Source organism: Podarcis gaigeae (genome assembly GCF_964106915.1).
Source record: "Podarcis gaigeae genome assembly, chromosome: 11".
Lineage (NCBI taxonomy): Eukaryota > Metazoa > Chordata > Lepidosauria > Squamata > Lacertidae > Podarcis > Podarcis gaigeae.
In genome coordinates this window covers 29,527,532-29,548,383 of record NC_139687.1, presented here as the reverse complement: position 1 = coordinate 29,548,383, position 20,852 = coordinate 29,527,532, and the positions used below count along the sequence as shown (strand labels likewise).

At 40.0% G+C, this 20,852-nt stretch overlaps 1 long non-coding RNA gene across 3 annotated transcripts in view; it reads left to right on the top strand.

Annotated features, from left to right (window-relative positions):
• The window catches only part of LOC310827376, a 481,425-nt gene that overhangs the window by 447,981 nt on the left and 12,592 nt on the right, over positions 1-20,852 (top strand). For all 3 annotated transcript variants that reach the window (XR_014556310.1, XR_014556311.1, XR_014556312.1), the window contains one exon: positions 20,350-20,451. This is a non-coding gene — a long non-coding RNA (uncharacterized lncRNA). The remainder of the gene's footprint in view (positions 1-20,349; positions 20,452-20,852) is intronic.

The window sequence follows — 20,852 nt, the reverse complement described above, 5'->3', positions numbered from 1 at the left end:
AATGTAAGGTCCAACAATTTCCTCCATTGCCTTGCTGACAATTTCATTTCCAGAGGGTGGAAGAAGCAACAAGGGAGTCATCTTGGACCTGATCCTCACCAATCGGGAGAAACCAATTGACAAAGTGGAAGTACTCAAAAACTTGGGAGGAAGTGATCATGTTCTCCTGGGTTTCATGATGCAGACACAAGGGGAAACTGTGTGTAGTCAGACATGCACTCTGGACTTTAAGAAGGTCAGTTTCAAAAAGCTTAAGGAGCTACTGGGTGTATCCCATGGTCAGAAATTCATTGGATGATCGTCTGTCATGGATGCTTTAGCTGAGACTCCTGCATTGCAGGTGGTTAAACTAGATGACCCTTGGTTCCCTTACAACTCTAAGATATTATGGTATGATTCTAATCAATAACAAAAATTACTTTTCCAACTTTTTTTTTAAAAAAAATATGTGGTGCTGCAGAAGTCAGCACACACGAAAACAAAGAAGCTTATTGGTATCTGAGGCCAGTTCAGTATCTTTTTATTTTCTCCACACCATAAATAATTCTACGCATCTCTGTTATGTCCCCCCACACACACACACCTTTTTTTCTAAAATGTGAACTGCCCTGAGATCAGCAGGTATAAGGCGGTATACAGATTTAGTTAATAAAATAAATACTATTGATGCATCAATGAAAGATTAAAAAGTCACCAAGACGAGTTAAACATTTTCTTTCATTGTTTATTTGTACAAAAATTCTCACATCACCCCCAAATCCAGGGGTCACTCTCATTGATGCTGTTGAGGCTGTTTTAAAGAAGGGAGGCGTTGGATTATAGTTAACCAAACCAGCGAGGTCTCCACAGATCAGTGATATAAACTAACAAACTGAAAGAATAAACCCCATGCCAAGGATTCACTAAGCAAAGGTTGCTGTATCCATTTCTACAGGTGAGTGCAGATAAATTCAGTTCTTCTGACAGAACATATAAAATTGTCAGGGGACTTCAGATATTATTAGGGTCTTGCTTCACTTTCTGAAGTGAGACTTATTTGTGCCAAGGAAGAATGAAGAATTATAGCTGTGTGGGCTTAGAAAGGCTCTAAAGGTTAGTTAGCAAAACTGCTTTCTTGGGGACGATCCTCTATAGCCTAACACTCCTAAGAGGCTCACATCATCTATAATGTGTCCCAAAAAGGAGGAAGTGAAAAAGCAGAGAGCCTAAAGAATATGGAGTATTTCAAAAACCACAATGAAGTGTCTGATGTACACTTATCTCATTATATGGTACAAAAGGTTATGACACACCCTTTGTTACCTGTTTCCATCCCATATGGTTGCCATTGCCAGTTCAGGGGGAAATTCATTTCTTCTTCATAATCTGCAATCACTTAATCTAGATCCCATCTAAACTGAGTTTTATGAAGCCTCATGAAATGGCTTCTCCAACTTTGTGTCTCCAGATTCTTTGGCGTGTTTACCTATTTTACTGGTAGTTTACCTGTTTAAAGGTAAAAAGGTAAGACTGGTAGTCATTGAGACATGTGATGGAATGTAGTTCCTCTTTCACATCCTCTACCTTGACTTTGGGTGAAAGATCAAATGCTGTGGTAGCCAGGAATGTAAGTGTAAAAACAGAAAAATAGTACAGTGGTACCTCGGGTTAAGTACTTAATTTGTTCCAGAGGTCCGTACTTAACCTGAAACTGTTCTTAACCTGAAGCACCACTTTATCTAATGGGGCCTCCTGCTGCCACCGCGCCGCCAGAGCACGATTTCTGTTCTCATCCTAAAGCAAAGTTCTTAACCTGAGGCACTATCTCTGGGTTAGCAGAGTCTGTAACGTGAAGCGTATGTAACCTGAAGCGTATGTAACCCAAGATGCCACTGTATGTGCACCGTTTAGAGAGATTTTTGTTTAAGTGATTTATAATCTTTCTAAATGAACGAATGAATATGTTGTTAATGATGATGATGAAAGGGCATTGGTGTTCCTCCATTTCTTTAACCATCAAAGGATTGGGGAAGGAGGGAGTTTGCAAATGCAACTGAGGATGTGTTCTGGTAGTAGGCAAACAGTTTTTACTAAAATATAAAAATCAAAGCAGCAAAAGGGGGGGATATTAAAAGGTTACATAAATTTACAATATGTTCATTTTCATAAAACAATACCTTAACAATTCAGCCATTGCTTTAACATGCTCCAGGAATGCCATGCAGGCTGTGGGGAGATGTTGCCACAGAAATGTAACCTATGTGCTCCATGTGGTTTTGTGCATTATTGCGTGTGGGTTATGGTTATTACTGGAGTTTCCATGATTACTGAGCGGGGATGTTGGGTAAATTCCTGGCAGCATAGCAGTTTATCCGTTACATTAAAGTACAGCTCATATTTCAAAATGTTTCTCCCTCTCTCTCTCTCTCTCTCTCTCTCTCTCTCTCTCTCTGAGATCATTGCAAAAATAAGAAACAAATGGCATGGCTATCAGCTCTCATTACCAATTGACCAGCAAATGTAAAAACACTAAAAATAGCCACAGGAAGCAATGAATTCTGTGACAAATTACAGGGCTGTTTATTTAGTGTGCTAAGTAATAGATTTTTGATCAAAGATAAACAGTTTTAAAAGTTACATTTATTTTGTTGCACAAGGAAAAGGAAATTGCTATTCCCTGCAGGCTGTTTTACCTTGTAAAGCAATCCGTCTTCAAACTCAAAATGAAAGAGAGCCAAAAGCTGAATTAGAGGACAAGGCCCTTGAGATACTGCGTGCTACTATGTTTGGTTGAGAACCACAGATGTTTCATATAATGTACATCAGTACAAAGAACTCTGTGTGAATTTATATATGTGCTGTGATCCAGAAGCTTTCACGTGCAAAGGCTCCTCTTCTTCTGTTATGAAAAGGGGTGATTGCCTCTCTACAGATTTCCTTCTGTGGACTTTTTTCTGATACTACTTCCCCCTCCTAATGCATATATACAGAGTGAGGGGAGTATAAATGCAAATGAATCCCTAGGGGGGAAATGATAACAGGTACTGAACATCCTTGACCCCATATTCAGGAGTGGAAAAATGCATGTCTGCCCCATCTCAAATCATAATAGCCATACATCAAGCCATAATATCTGAATGAGTGACTTTTTTACATTTCATACCACACCAACAGCTTTTTAAAAACTCAGTCAGGTCAAAATGTACGCTATCAGCTACTTGGGAAACTTCCCTGACTGTGCCCACTGGATCTTTTATGAAAATTTTGTGTGTGAATTCTATACAAAACCAATTCTATCATTCGTCTGCTTTCTTCTAATAAAAACACAGTACGTTTCCAAGCACAATTCAAAGTGTTAGTGTTGACCTTTAAAGCCCTAAATGGCCTTGGCCCAGTATACCTGAAGGAGCGCCTCCACCCCCATTGTTCTGCCCAGACATTGAGGTCCAGTGCTGAGGGCCTTCTGGCAGTTCCCTCCCTGCGAGAAGCAAAGCTACAGGGAACCAGGCAAAGGGCCTTCTCGGTAGTGGCGCCCGCTCTGTGGAACGCCCTCCCATCAGATGTCTTCTAACATTTAGAAGACATCTGAAGGCAGCCCTGTTCAGGGAAGTTTTTAATATGTGACATTTTAATGTATTTTTAATCTTTGTTGGAAGCCGCCCAGAGTGGCTGGGGAAACCCAGCCAGATGGGCAGGGTACAAACAATAAATTATTATTGTTATTATAAGAGTCCTTTGGATCAGTCCAAAAGCACATCGAATCCAGCATCCTGTTCTCACAGTGGCCAACCAGATGCCCATGGGAAGTCATCAAGTAGGAAGAAAGCAACTCCACTCTTCCCAAATGTGGTTCCCAGCAACTGGTGTTCAGAGGCATCCTGCTACTGACAGAGGAAGTAGAAAGTAGATGTCATGACTAGTATCCATTCATAGTCTTACAAACCATGAATTTAACCCTCTTTTAAAGCCATCTAAATTGACAGTTATCACAATATCTTGTGAAAGTAAATTCCAAAGTTTTAGCTATGCATTGTGTGACAAAATACTTTTGTCTGCCTTGAATCTTCCAACACTAGGCTGCATTGGATTGCTCCAAATTCTAGCTTGTCCACACCATGCATAAAATATTATCCCTTCTTCCTACTTAACCAAACACACCAAATGTTGTAACCTTTCCTCATTGCAACCCTTGATCATTTTCGTTGTCCTTTTCTGAACCTTTCTAATCCTTTAGTAGCAATCAGCTGAAGCCAGGAAGGTATTCTTTCCCTACAATTTGCCACTTCTTTCAGGCAACAAAGATGTCTAGAAATTTGGCATTATGGTTAGTTATGAGTCCCTATGACTTGAGGCAGCCTGCCTCTGATTACTGGATGTTTGTGCTATTGTGTCATGGCTTGCTAAGGCGAGTTTTCCATGGCACAGGGCTAGACATTGTGGCAAAAAGAGCATTGGATCACATGGAGCATAAATCTGATCCCACAAGGCAGTTACTATGATCTTACACTGCTAGGGCTCTGATTTCTCTCTCTCTCCCTCCCTCCCTCTCTCTCTCTCTCTCTCTCTCTCTCTCTCACACACACACACACACCAAAAAATTACTTGATAGGTGTTGCTTGCATGCCTGGCTGAAATAGGCTGGGCTGAAAACCCATTTCCTGACAGATCAAACTGGTGACCTTTTGGATTCGTCTGTTTTTCACTATAATACACAGTATAACATACCTAAGCATAATGCCTTGGACAATAAAAGCCAGTTCACATGCATAATGGTTTTGACCTTTCTTTCTCTTTTACTACCAGTAAAGTTCCCAATTCTGCTTGAACGAGAGTCTTTACATTGCTTAAATCTGCAAGCCAGAACCACTTCTCAACATCCACCACCATCACAGGTATTAAGGGACCCTTGAATAGTCCATATTAAATTGGTCGGAAACTCTCCACCGTTTGAGGTCCTACAAACCCTACAGAACAGGTGCTCTACCACTGAACATGAGATCATGACCTGAATTTCCCTGATGCTCCTCACTATTGGGGGGGGGGGGACACAGAGAGTCGATGTGCACCCTTAGTGTAGGACTGCCACCACAGTGTCTGTCTTCCTGAGAATATCCTCCTGCAGCAATAATGAGGGATGTGCAGAAGCTTTGTGGAGCTCAGGAGAAGTACAGTGGCGTCATCAGGGCAGGGCTTTGGGGGAGTGAGCAGAACCTCCCCTCGCCCCTCGCAGCAGGGCTCATTTACCATATTTCGAAGAAAGTCAAGTAATAGATGTTGATATCCAATAATGACCACCCCCTCGTAAGACCACTGAGTCCAAAATGTCAAATTATTCAACTTCACCACAATGGCGGCTATAAACGGCAAACACTTCACTCGCCGTGCCTTGTCCACATGAGTAAAACGATGGTGAATATGCAAATTGAAGTTAAAAGCTCATTTAAAAATGAAGTTGTATCCTAATGAGAGCCTGCTCTTTCCCACAGTCCTCATGCCAAGTTGGGTTTGCACTTTAAAGGGAGGTCACACAGTTTAGCAATAAAGCAGAGCAAAAGAGAAAAACCGTTTTACTTCATTTTGGGGAGGAAGTGTCATGCCTGGGGAAGTATTACAGTATTTTACTAATCAGCTGCAATGCTCATTAGGCTGCTTATTATATCTCAAGCACTTGTATTTGTTGAAGAAGCAGCAACTGAGATAAAAGAAATTTGAAAGTGAAATCATTACAAATTTGAGTCAGTGCCTTTTGCAGTTAGGAAGCCTGCTCTATTATCCTTAATGAGCTGGTGCCCCAACCTCTGGAAATAGATCCATAGAGTCTAACCTCTTTTGAACTTACTCAAAAATACTCTGTGATGTGAATTCATAAAGAGAGAATTTATTGTTTACCGAATATCATTTTTAAACATCTGTTTCACCCAGATTTTTTAAACGTGCACACCCCTAGGTACGTTTTAATTTCAGCCACCCCTTCTGTTAGCCAGTCACCTGGAGCAAGCAGCTCCTTCTAGCTAACTCAATTGGCAAATCCATTCCTTGAGGTGTTTGTGACAGGCACACAAATACATCAGTGCAGGCAGTGAATGGATTTTAATATTTTTAATGGCTGATTTAAAAGATCAGGAGCACGGTTATATAGCACAGCGGGAACAGGAAAGAAACATTGTGGTAAAGCAACTGGGCAAATCTTAATATTGTAGTTTGAATCTAAAGAAGTTTTTAGTTAAGCAATGGTTTCCAAGTTTCCTAAACGGGAGGAAATGAATAAATAATAAATTAGGACCTTCAACTCAGCACGTATTCAATGCACATAAGCTCACCGAAATCAATTGGCTTGAGAACATTTAAACCTGTTTGGAATTGTGGCCTCGGTTGTCCTATTTATTTCAATAGGAGCAGAACTGCATGCCTAGCATCTACTCCCTGGATCCAGGGATGGCTCAGCTGGTAAATCATGAGACTCAAAATCTCAGGTTTGTGGGTTCAAGCCCCACATTGGGCAAAGATTCCTGCATTGCAGGGGAGTGGACTAGATGGCCCCTGTGGTCCCTTCCAATTATGCAATTCCTTGATTCTATGATACTCCATGTGATGATTTTGCATGCAGTTAAGTACCGTATTTTTCACTCCATAAGATGCACTTTTTTCCTCTGAAAATCTAAGGGGAAATGTCTGTGCAGCTTATGGAGAGACTGTGTGGTCCCTGGGGCTGGGGGGGGGACCCAGGCTTCCCCCGCCAGCCCCAAAAGCTCGGGGAGCAGTGCAAAGGCTGCGTGCAGCCTTTCCGCTGCTCCCCGACCTGTGCTTTGGGGCTGGCGGTGGGGGAAAGCCAAGCCTTCCCCACCGCCAGCCTCACAAGCTCTCGCTCTCCAGGCTTCCAAGGTAGCTGCCCGCTGCACTCCGGAGTCTTCAGGTTGCCTTCACTGAAGGCGAAGGCAATGTGGGAGAGGGAGAGCTGCACAGCACCCCTACAGCGAAGCGGAAGGAGAAAGAAATGGAAGGGGCTCTGTTTCTCCTGCAGCTTCACTGAAGGGGTGCTGCACAGAGAGGGGGAGATTTTTTTTTCTTGTTCTCCCCCTCTAAAACAAGGTGCGTCCTATGGTCAGGTCCGTCCTATAGAGAAAAAATTATGGTACATAAATCTTTCCTTGAGCTCAGCCTCTCATGCAAAAGGTCAGAAAATGCAAAAATATAAAATATATAAAAATTGACACATGTTCATAGGAGGGGAGGATGTGATGGGGAATTGCACAGTACCCTTAGTGAGTAAGTTTCTATTGTTCTTGCAGGGAACCAACTATCAGGTTCCTTTTTACCTATATCCTAGGCACTCTTGCAGCTTTAAAGCACTGTTATTGTTTTAATAATGGATCTCATATAAAAATGTATCATATGCAAATGCCCAAATTGTAGGACTGAAGGAGGAATACATCACTGTTAATTAGGAAATTTTGAAGAGATATATACTGCTGTAAGAAAAATACCAGACTAGAAGACATGAAAAACATTTATGTTTTAATAGTTTCCTTTGGGATGACCTTAACTATGCTAATTGGCCTTTGATGAAGTATGAGGGGGGACTGTTGAGTTAAATGGTCAACATGCTCATTATTTAAATAACATTTTTATAGAACTAAAGTAACCCAGAATACATTCAAGATATAACCTTGCTCTTGGGCACTTTACGGTCTTAATGCAGGTCTCTGCATCAGACCAAATACTGTAGTGAACTATAAAAAGTATTATATGACTTTGCCACCTTGCATATTCCCCACCCACCCAAGGAGCAGGGAACATGCAGAGAAATGCCACGTTTCTAACAGCCTGATCCTATGCTCGCCTCCCCCCGAAGTAAATACATCCACTTCAAAGAAATTAACTAATGGCTCGTCCACAATTCTGATTGTGTTGTACCTAGAAAGCACTGATCTGAATGGTTTTCTGCTTGACCCACACTTTCTAGGCATGTGTCTGAGCAGTTTCCCCCATACCCCACTTCTTTCCAAGGGAAAACCCACTCTTTAGTGATAGTTCAGAACAAATGGGGGACACCTAGATTACCAGTAACACATGTCATAGAATCATAGAATCATAGAATCATAGAGTTGGAAGAGACCACAAGAGCCATCGAGTCCAACCCCCTGCCAAGCAGGAAACTCTGGGGGGGGGGGGAATGTAAAAACATGTACATTTATATAGAAAGGAGGGCATTACTCCCCCCTTCAATGTGAAATGGATCTAGTGGACTTACTAGACCCCAAGCTTACCATGAATCAACAGTGTGACGCCGGAGCAAAAGAAAAAGAAAAGGCTAATGCTATTCTAGACTACATCAACAGAAGTACAGCAAGAGAAGTAATGGTACCATTCTATTCTTCCATGGTCAGACCATACCTGGAATACTGTATCCAGTTCTGGGCACCACAGTTTAAGAAGGATATTGACAAGCTGTGCAGAGGAGGGTGACCAAGATGATCAAGGGTCTATGGAAACCAAGCCTGATGAGGAACAGTTGTAGGAGTTGAGAATAAGAGCTGTTCAACAGAGGAACAGTCTCCCTTGGTTTGATGTTACACAAAAAGAGATTCTGAGTCTAAATATCAGGAAGAACTTTCAGGTGGTAAGAGCTATTCTACAGTGGAATAGACTCCCTCAGGAGGTTGTGGACTCTCCTTCCTTGGAGGTTTTTATGCAGAGGTTGAGTGGTCATCTGTCACGGATGCTTTCATTGAGATTCCTGCATTGCAGAGAGTTGGACTAGATGACCCACAGTGTATCTGTTGGTGATTTTGACTTTTCAGTAAGAAATTAAAAGCACAGAGAATATTACCGAGACAACAAAAGGAAAAGATAGTAACTTTAGTAGACAAGCCTGGCATTAGCACCTGGCAGCCTTGGGCAACCGCAAGTGTGAATTCCCACCTATGGGTTTATGTAGTGGTGTCCATGGGAAGTAAGCATCTAGGTTTGTTACAATAGCTCAACATAGCTTTAGAAATTAAAATGGAGGAAGGGGCCCATCACATTGTACAGTATGTTTTCTTAGGACCCCTCAGACTTGGAGAAGGTCCTTCTTAGTGGACACTGGAGTGTTTTCTTCAGTGATGGGGTTATTCATATTTACCTGTTTCATAGCACTAGTTGCAGGTGAGGTTTTTGGGTGCACTTAACACTTAATATCCTCTGCTGCTCTTCCCCACATTTTATATATATATATATATATATATATATATATTCCAAAGCCAACTTCCTGCCAGGAAGATCACATAAATGAAGGTATTTTATAAAATCTCAACCCCTAAATGGGAGATAAAATGGCTCAGCTCACACAGTTTCCTCTCATTTGAAGACTCTGGGGGGGAAATGTAAAAACATGTACATTTATATAGAAAGGAGGGCGTTGGACTCCCCCCCTTCAATGTCATATGAGGAGGATTGTAACTAAATAGTAATAGCAGATCTTTTAAACTAATAATTGGTGTTCATAATAAGGGTTGTACTGATAACCAGCTGTGCATCTGCCCTCAATCCCTGTAGCGAGGAAGGGGAAGGAAGTCTGCAAATGATTACCAACTTCAAGTATTTCTTGCAGTCAAAGTTTTATTTTTAAAAAAATTAGTAAAATACCTTTTTACCGTTTAAAAATATATCCCAGTTTGAAAGTAGGCCTATTTAAAGAGTTTAGAATAGAACAGCTGTGTACTGCGTAAATCAAGGGCATTGCCCAGTTGGGCTGCCGGCCTACATTGTAGACTGAGTCTGCAGTAAAAGCTCTTCTCCTCCCAATTAGAGAATAAAGGTTGAGGTGCCTACCAGCCTTTCAGCATGTTTGGTGTGACTTTTCACTCCAGACTTTACCCTCTTTATATCGTTCTCTCTTGCAGTTGCTTCCCTGGCATGCTGGTGGTGTCCAGTAATGCAACACGAGGTCAGGACGGGTTATAGTTTTGATTGTGCACTTTTGTTTTCCTGGGGTTTTGTAAGTCAACCCTCAAATCCTATTCCATTTCAATCTGTTATAACTAGAGTCAAAACCTCAGTGAATGGTTTTGACTCTATATTTTCCATTTTCAACAAATCAATTTGAACCTGTTGACATGCACAGCATTACACCTTTTTCAATGATAAAATGCAGCAATTTCCTAATCAGTTTCACGGGACAGCTGTAAATTCAAACCAGCTCAATGAACGACAGAAATTTGTTCAGAGCAGGAAACATTGTGACTTCAAATTGTGTTTGCTATGAATATTCAACATCAGCATTCACACAACAAAATTCTGAGGAGCATTTGTGGAACCAAATTTCTGTTAGCTGTAGAAAATAAAATCATTAATAGAGTCTTGTTAAAACAAATGTACCATCAGCCTACTGAGTTGTTTCAGCTTTCTTTTTCAACCATTTAGGAGAGCAGGATGCAACCTCATTCCACTGCCTACTCAGTTGTCAGCGGAAGAGGTTATCCATTTGCAGGAACAAAGAAACCTAGCTACCCTGTTCCACCCTTCAGTTCTGGCTTACAAGAAGCCCAGTTCATTTTACCTTTGAATTCGTTTTTAAGGCTACAATACAAACCACAGATCTGTCAGACTGTGGAGGGTTTGGATAAGGCAGAAGTGCCCCTCTCTGGCAGTTAGAGGACACCAGCAGAAGCAGAAATAGGTATAGCCATGTATAAATGTATCGCAAGAAGCAGCCCTAAAAACAGTGGTGCTGTTGGTTTATTAGTAAATGTGGGGTTTGAAGTCAAGCCAGCTTCCTCAGCAGCTGGGCTTGAAGAGGTGCCATGCAAAAACAAAGTGAAAACAGAATCATTACCCTGGCAAAAGGTGAGACATTAAGCATCAGACAAGAAAGGGGGAGGCTGCCAAGATTACAGGGGCTGTGATGTTACCACAGAAAAACTGCCTTTTGCAGGAGGCTTTGGAAATGGAGGTTACAGAAAGATGGTAGAAGCGGAAGGGGAGGAGTTCTTTTTCTGCAGAGACTGCTGGGAAGAAGGAGAAGGATGTAGGCAGAACTCCATGTGGCGCTGGCTGGAGGAGGCTGCTCCAAGGGACATGGGGCCATTTTGGCTGTTGCTTGCGACCCAAGCTTGCTGAAGCTATGAGAGGAGCAATGGGGCATAATGTTCAGCATCCCTTCCATTGACGTCTCTAGGTGTAAATACCGGTATGTGTAAAATAAACCATGATTTTAAAAGACACAACAGTTTTCACCACATCTTGATTGATTCCCAATGGAAGCATGACCCAGAGTGAGTGCCTGGAATCCCCTAGAATCTTGCTCCCACTCAGCAGCGATTGCAGGTGGCGCACAACCTTTGTAACAATATTTTTATGTTCCAGTGCAAATATGGAAACATCTGTCACAAAACGAACTTTTTTTAGGGGTGTGATGTTTTCCGATTTAAAATAAAGTATTGAACATTCATGAAATTTCGCTGCATATTAAAAAGTGAAACTTCCCATTCTAACTAGATTTTTAATGCAATTGGGTGTATGTTCACTCAGAACTAAGTCTCTCTGGATTCAATGGTGGTTCTTTCCTAATAAGATTTCTTAGGATTGCAGCCTTAGTATGTTAAAAAAGAAAAATCATTGATCAAAATTAAATGTGTTCTAATTTTTCTGAACAAAAATCTACCCTGCCATATGGCATAAACAGTGCTATTATTAGTTATTTTCTTGTCCACAGTGCTATTAATATTTGAAAATCACTTCTTGTTGGCAATTAGCAAATTCACATTTTATCAGGATGGGGGGGGGGAACCACCCTCCAAGTTATTGGGTTACAAAGTGAATTGTTCTGCAGCTGCAGAATCAAGTGCTTTAGCTGAGTTAATGCTTTTCATTTCTTTTGCATGTGTCAGCATTAATGGAGGCAAGCTTCTATAAAGCCTTGCATGTGAAGATGGTGCTGAGCAGACTAGATTCAGTTCTGTTGAATGCTTTTTGCATTTTCTTTCTTTCTTTCTTTCTTTTTTTCTTTTTTTCTTTTTTGAATAACACACAAAAGGAGACTTCAAATCAGGCTGAACTTCAAGTAAAAGTTAATGCTATTCTCTTTTGGGTTCAACCACCCACTTTGCTTAAGGTCACTAGTTGAGGCTAATGCTGTGCAGAGGGGCTGCAGCAAACTTGGCACCTCCTTGATTAGGCTCCCTGCTGATCTAATACACATACCAGCTCACTTGCCAAGTCAAATAACACATTTAGTGAATTGGAAATAAGATTTAAGTGAGCCAGCACAATGCGGCTTGCCCTCTCATCTTTTTACTGAATCCTTCTCTTTGTATGCTAGACTGTGAAAACTGCTCTTGTTAGAGGACTTAATCTTCATTTTTTCCTGTAGATTATTTGGAAACAGGTCAATTGAATGTTGGAACTGCTAACTCCTCCTACCAAAGAAAAGGAACTGCTTGTGACATACTAAATACATCATTTAAATGCAAGACTCCTATTATGAAAGGAAAATACTGTAATATAAGGAACTAAAATGAAGAAGAAAAATCAGAGTGTTAAATGTAACCTTAAAAAAAGAATGTGTTTGTTTCTTTACCAACTTCTCCTTTTCCAAGAGTATCTGGCATTGCTTTTGAATAGTAATTGATGGAGTTGATTACTTTGGAGTGTGTGTGAAAGTGATATAGATATATAGATATAGATATAGATATAGATATAGGATACACACACTGTATTGCAATAGTTAATTCTTAATAGAGCAGAATACAGTGGGATGACATTTCTATAGGCCATTTCAATTCTGCTTTTCATAACAGCAATCCAAAGCATTTCACATCATGTTTGACTTCGCACTCTTCTAGCTTTTAGTGTCACAAAACTGGAGCTGATCATAAAGCATTATAGCTTTGTGCTTGGTATGTTTGCTTCCTGTTATTTTTGGGAATAGAGGAGCCATGGAATTTGCTATCATTTGAGATATACCACTGGGTAACATGCAATCTAAGACATTATTATCTGTAACCATCCGATATCACTGTAATAGCTTATTCAAGATTATGGTGTGTATTGACTCTTTATCGTATACTCATTTCTTCTGGATATATAGATTTATGTGAGCGTCCCTCTCTCCTTAAGAAATCCTGCAATAAGCTTGGTTTTGAGACCTTTAATATAGTTTGCATAATAAGGAAAGGACAGCAATACAATATGGAACAGAGACTGAGGCAGGTGGGGAGAACTATGCTGCAATGGACAGGATCCAAAGATTCACGCAACTAGTTTTGGATGCCCAAGGGTGTTTATGTCTCATGTTTCCCAATTGCATGCCCCCAGGTCACCTTAGAAATTGCTCTTGAAATTTCTGTCACTTTCAAAAACAGTTTATGACATGGCTTTGGGAACTCCTTTGGGGGGAATTAAAATCAAATCAGTTCCAACACAGTTCCTCAAATGCTCCTTTGGATTTAAGCCCATGTCACTAATGAAGATTTCAGATATGTTGGTTTTTATTGTGCCTTTTGTTTACACGAGCAACTAGATGAACAAATATCAGAAATTCGGTTATATGATACAATGTTTCAATGCTAAAATTACCACAAGCTCATATATTCTAATTAGAAGAATAACTTTTTAATTTCCAATTAGAATTCCAAAGCTCCAATGAAGTGAAAAAAATGTGGTGGAGAAGACCAGAGCCACAACAGATGCCAAATATTTGGTATTCAAAATTAAGGGTTGATTCATAATGTTGCTGCTACTCTACTTCCACAATTTGTAGATGATAAATTAGGTATTTCCACAGTGAAATGAAATATTGATTAGGTGAAGTGTAATAAAGCCCTCTTCAGGCATTCAGCTTGTATGTGTGAAGGGGCAAATGGGAATGCATGAGATGTGCCCACTCAGCTCACTCACTGATGCTCTCCACATTTCAGGGCTTTCTGTACCCAGTCATTCTCTTACTTTTGGCTCCCATGCAGGCTCCATTTCCACTTTCAGGAATGTAGTAAGCTGCCTTAAACCAGGTCAAACTATTTGCCCATCAAGTCCAGAAATCTTTGTCCTGCTGGCATCAGCATCCATGCTCCCTGGCAGACATCTCTTATATCACCTGTTGCTACCTGACCCTTTTCAAAAATTGGACTAGGGACTCTCTGGATGCAGAGCATGTGCAATGCTCCTTCCTTCTACAACACACCCTCCAGGTGCCATTTGACTCCAGCTCCCAACAGCCCCAGTCAGCATAGCTAATGGTCAGGAGTTATGGAAGGTGGAGTTCAATAACACCTGCAGGGCCCACAGAACACACCCACAAAATATGGTTACCTTCAAAGAATCATAGCAACTGTACTCTACCCTCATAAAGTATAAATCACCAGCACTCTTAAACCTGCAATTTCCATATTATTGGGGGGACATTGCTTGAAATGTGTTTGGAATGTATGGTGTGGATGTGACCAGCTTCAGCTTTTGATTCACATGCATTGACCAATTCTGCCTTCTTTTAAAAAGCAGTACTGGATGTACGATTGATGAGTCTTCGCCTGCATACTACCTTGCCAGGAAGGGAGCAAAAGGAAACCCCAATGGTAAAAGAGGAGATACCAGGACGAAATGGAGGGAGGGCAATCTTGATCTCTTATTCATGGTCCCAGAGCAAATATGTTCATTTGGCATATAATGAAATGCCTTCTCTACCTTCTGTGGTGCAGCTGATGATCCACCAATGTGAGATGTTGCGGTACATCATGCAACAGTGGAAGTAATAAAACCAACAGGTAATCCACTCCACAAGGATAAAGTGATCTGTACTGCAACTTTCTAATCCATACTGACCTTATAGAGCCCAGGTGATGCTGTGCTACTAGAGATATATATTGGTCATGTTCAGTGTAAATGGCCAGCTAATTCAGATACTGCAAATGAATGAGCCAGTATGACTCCAAATAATTTGATCTGTAGGTGCCTTTGTCATCCACATAGGTTGAACCATGTAAATAAATGTGAATGTGCTTAATTTAAAAAACTCTGTGTTTCAAAAAAAAAAGTAAGGCTGAAAAGAAAATATTCAAAGGAAATGTCTTCAGCGCTCTAGATTTCATCTCGATCGCAGATAGATATATAGATTCTATAAGTGTGCCTCCATAAAAAAATCCAGGTGTTAATTCTTTCCTTCACAGGCTCCAGGATTCAGGCTGCAGCATTTTCTGTCCTGACTTTAAAACATAAGAAGGGCGCTGGAGAGGCAATCAATTCTGGGAAGAGCTGGCCTTATTCATAGGAAATTGCAGTGCCATAGAAAAACGGATTTTATCCCGGTCTCTGTGAGAGTGTTCCTGTGTAAAGCGTGATAGGTTATTACTTAAACCAGAGGTGCCAAATAATGATGTGTTCATTGTTTTTCTGTGCATCAGACCCAAGACATTCAGGGCCCAATTTGCATAAGTGCTGGAAAAAGTAGCATGTGATCATGTAATTAAGGACCGTCAGCACAGTTCTCAAAGCATTTGTGCCAGCAGGAACCCCATTGAAGCCAATGGGCTTCCCACTAGGGCTGTTCTTTGAGGAGAAGCCTGTGTATCAACATGAATACACACAAGGGGTCCTGACAGAAGGCTGGATGGGCAACATTGATTCTGGTGGTTTGTAGTTACTGAGAGACTTTGTGAGCTTCCTATTAATTTAACATTCGTTTTAAAAAAATACGTGTACATACCTGCACTATACAATCCTCATCTATGTTTCAAAGCATACCCTAAAGTTTAATTAGGTTGTTAGTACAGACATCCATACAAACACACACACACACATTTTTAGTCTTGAAAGTGTAGCATTTTACATTCTTATTCCGAGGCTATGGTTAAATAAGTGCTTGCGTTAGTGATTGTGTGCATGCATTAGTTTTCCTGCTTGCTTTGGATTCTGTGGCAAATCCCTAAATTAGAGTTTGAAGCACTTAAACATAAGAAACATTTAAAAGTAGCTGAGTTGGAAGACAATGCTGAAAGGAAAACTGACAAGGAAGTTTTACTTCACGCCATGAGATTGCTTCGTGCATGTATTTCTGTGTAAAAGTCTATGGACAAATCATTTTTTTATCCTCCTGTTTCTCTCTCTCTCTCCCTCTCTCTCTCTCTCAACAGCCTTACACCATGTTAATAATACTGAGTGGTATTCAGCTAAGTTTTACTCTGTGTAGCCCAACTGAAATTAATGAACATGATTAATTAATTTCAATATGTCAACTATGAGTAAAACTTAGCTGAATATTATCCATTGTAGTCAGCTTATTTCTAAATTGCTGGGGTTTTTTTCATATATAAGTGAAGTGTTATCAAGGCCAGTAATATTAGCATTTAACTCTTCATGAAGAAAGCAGTGACATTTTAAAGGGATAGCAACTTAGAAGGGAATGATTAACTTGGATAGGAGACAGAGTCATTTCCTTCAACAGCCTGATTCCTTTTTACACTGTTGGATAAGAATAGTATTATTTATTCCCCCCCCCCCCCAGCGTCTCCATGTAAAAACCCTTCTCCAGTAGGGTTTTTTATAAAAAAATAAAATAAAAACTAATACTAAAAATAAATTTAAAAATACCACACTACCTTGTTAGTAGAGAAAAATAAAGTTGATATTAATGTTCCTTAGTTAAGTCACTTGCCTCTGTATCAGTTTTTCCTCTAGCTGTTTTCTTGTAACAGTGCACAACAGAGCTTGGACTTTCATGCATCAGTAACAGATGGGAGTTCTATTATTAATGTTTTTAAAAGTGCCTACAATACCTTTATGTTCTGTAAGGCACTCATCAAACTGTAATGTGAGCAGCTGATATCTAGAAAGGAAATGATATTACACATGTCTGTGTAATGAAGAAGCTGGAATTTGCAGGATCGTGACATTGTAATGCCTCATCCCCAAGAACTTGATAGTTTTATTCCACGTGCCAAAATCCTCAGTGCATTTTCTGTTCAACATTATATTACACATATACACTACTTTCCTTCGTATACTTTCTAGAGTTTCTGCACATTGCTAAAATGAGACTCTGAGTACAGAAATTCCTGCTGTGTGTCTGTAAGCGGTGTGTGAGAATACACAATGGGGCGTTAGAGATACCGGTACATTTTATGATTTATTCAGAACACACAATAATGCCCTATACCACTGAGTTCTCGTTAACGAATGCCACCCGTAAATGATAGCAACAAAATATTCTTAGACTATAATCATATGCATGCATACCTAGGAGTAAGCCTGATTAAACTCAATAGACTTACTTCTGAGTAGACCTCATTAAGCTAAATCAGCCCAGAATTTATACCTAACTGAACCCCTCAGCATTACACAGGACTAAATAAATAAAATTTCTTTACTGCAACAGCGAGGTCATGGATAAAAAAAAGATGTGAGCAAACTCCACTCATGCCATGGTGCTATCCTGCCCCCTCACTGCAGCCCCTCTGCCAAAGCTGCACATAAGAGTTAGGAGAGCCTTTATAATGACAGGGGATATGGCAGAATAGTTTGTAGTGGCAAGGAGAGACTGGGAGAAATCAGGGTGCTACTTTGTATGAGTGGTTGTGTTTGCCCACTCACTGAAGGAACCTGCGGACCCAAGTCGTAATAAACAATGATTTTAATACAATTGTTCAAATGAAATACTCCTTTACACTACAATGCAGGCCTAGTTAAGACATCATTATCCTCGATATCATCGAGAGCAGCCAGCTCTCACTGCCCCAACCTCTCTACTACCCTGCCCTTTCATTGTATGAAACCGTGACCCTAGTGTTACAGACCTGTTCAGGGCTGCGCCCATCCCTGCTACCCATTCCTAAGTGTAATATCAGTCTCTGGCCTATGTAGCAAACTTACCTATGTTCTTACAACTGGCATGTTGGAACTCCTCTCCTGACATCGGTTCCTTCTATATTTTTGCATTCTGTTTTGTTATATCTGTCTTTTCTGTATGTGCACATCTCCACCATTACTTCTGTGGTACACACAGTATCAACAATATGAACTCCCTTTAATTTATAACACTGCAAAAGTGCCCCTACATTTTCTTATTATCTGACTTGATGAACTAATTAGAAACAGTCAAGGTTATAGCTAGGTGTCCAATAAAAATGGTTCTAATTGCCCCGAGACTGCGGATAATTCAATTACAAATCTTTTCAATTTGATTTATTCCTTTCTTCCTAAGGAAGGATTATGTTGATGGGTTTCAGGTAATAGAACTTGGTGGCTTAGGAGGAGCATTAAAACATCCTTCCAGATTTAACTAATGTGATTAAGTTTTATGAAGTTTGTTTTTCTTCTTAAAATCTTACAGAGGTCAAGTACTCATGTGATTCCTTTGGAGCAGTGGTTGAGAAGTTGGTTAAATTGAGGAGGTGGTAGTAATCTCTTGAACTGTGCTCATTAAAGCTCTAAAAAGAACTGAAAAATCTTTTCCCACATCACGCAACCTAAGTTAATAAATGAAATAAACCTCACATAATACTTTTCAAGTCTTAATTACTGATTCTTGGTGTGGAACTGCTTCTCGGATAACACCCTCTTACCGGATCATACTTCTGTGCTCATTACACAGAGAGAGCGTCAGGCTTGACAAATATTTTGAAGTTAAGTTCAAACCTTTGCCCTGTCAGTAATCTAAACTGAAATGAACCATCAATGAGATTTCCCGCCCCCACCTCATTCTTTCACCCAAAAAACGAGAGCGGGAATACTTTTATGTTGTCTTTCTTCCTTCGTTTAATGAGTAGGAAAATGTAATTGCTCTAAAATGGTTTCATTTGTGTAAAATAGCTTAGTGGACGGTTTTTACAGGAATTCCCATTTATTGTTGAGATAGAATTATGTAGATATATTTTATTTCATTTCTAAAGTGCACAACAGGAATAGATGTTAGGAAACTTTACCCAGTAATGTAAGAAACTAAACTGCAACATTCTGAAAATGGAAATGTTGAGACTTCAGGAGCAGTAATTTCTGAAATGGTAACAAGCATACAGAGGGAGTAATTACAAATAATAGAAAGTGATGAGTATGCCATTAATAGTGCAATCCTATACATGACTGTTCAGAAGTTAAGTGCCATTGTGTTTTAATCAGTGTGTTTTTTCTGGGGGTACGCAGGGGTACGCATACCCCTAAACATTTTGTGAGTCCTTGCACTTTTGTCCATTTACTGTATTTATTGTTCCCGATTTGAACTATAAAATTGTGATTTTCTTGGGTCAAAATGAGAGTACCCCTAAACATTTTTAAGAAAAAAAGCACTGGTTTTATTTATTAAAGCATCCCCCTTTCCTCTTCAGTCAGAAAAGGCTTCCACGGCAGCAGAAAAATATCAGTGGTAAGGCAATCCCTGCCCACAGGTTTACAATCTAAAAGACAACATGCCAAAAGAAAAGGAATTAGGAGGGAGGAGGAAGAAAAGAAAATCAGGCACTAGTTCCCACATACAATTACAAGAGTTCTTGTACTGACTAGCCATGATGGAAAGAAGAGAAAAAGCCAACAGTAGCTGGTCTTTCAGCCAAGCGGCTATACCTGTAGATGACAGTCGTGGGGGGAGCCCAGTGGAACTGGTTTTTCAGAACAGCAGATAGACAGGACCTATGGTCCCTTCTCGCTCCTTCTCCTGTCACTAAGGGAGCTTTATTCCCAGTAAATCATTATAGGATTGCAGTCTTTAAAGTATAAATTCATAAATTAGCATGTGAATATTTAAGAGAAATATAATTCCAATAATTTTTCAGATATCGTAAAAAGAGTTAGGTGCTGCTGAAATTATATTTTTGATCCTGAGCAGCAAATTCCCTTGGAAAATTCAGCTGCCTGTTTATAGCTTAGCCAATTCAATTGCACACCAGCTAATTCACTGTTATCCGTTATTCACAATAATACATTTTATACTTTAGCAAAGAGTGACCGTCACCACTGTAATGGTCCACAGATGTCTTGACCTCTGATATGAGCAAGCCATCTTTTATAGCAAAGATGCTTGTGTCTCATCTCTGACGTAGCTCCTACTCTCTTCTATTTTGCATTAAACTTTAACCTATCTTCTTAAAAGCAGAGCATAATATTACATAGTGCAAAGCAAGAGTAAAATAAGAAAATTGCTGACCACTGCCAGCTTTTATGATAGATCATGAATGTCATAAAACAGTTTCCTAAAGTGCAGTGCTGACAGTAGAATACTCAAAATCTAAATAAATGTTATATATAAAAACAACCAAGGTAGAAAATTCAATGATACATGTAATTGCTGCAACTGGATAAAAGGAGTTATTTGTGTGTGAGAGAGAGATTATATATTCAGATTCCAAAACTCGGTTTGTTGCAAGTTTTTTCTCCTTCTTATAATGTTTTGTTTTATGACATTTTCAGGATTTGCCCATTTTTTTGCGGTGAGTTGGTTCGCCAAAAGTGCCTACAGTCAGAACTGGAGGTGAACCTCCTCTTTCTCAGGCAAAACTGAAGAATTTCAAGGTAAACCAAAGGCTTCAATGGTTAGCTGAGTTTTTTAGAATGGATTCCACAAATCTTCAAGTTTTTTGTGTTCAAGCCTTCAGTCATTTTTGGGGGGTGGGGGGTGTTAGAATTATGCTTGTTTTAACCTAACCCTTCCTATCGGCACTGTCCTTCAACTTTAACCTTATAACACCTATAGTTCCTGGATCTGCCTTTTCCCTGCTACTCCCACAGCCCCAGCCCTTGCTTACTTATCATATTAACCTGTGTATAAGACGACCCTCAATTTATCACCAAAAAAAAAATAATTCAGAAAAAAGGTCGTCTTATACATGGAAAAATACAATAAGTCTGGGCACTATGAATGAGGCTGGTTAACTTTAAAATTCTGTGGTCTGAATGAAATTCTCCTCTATTCC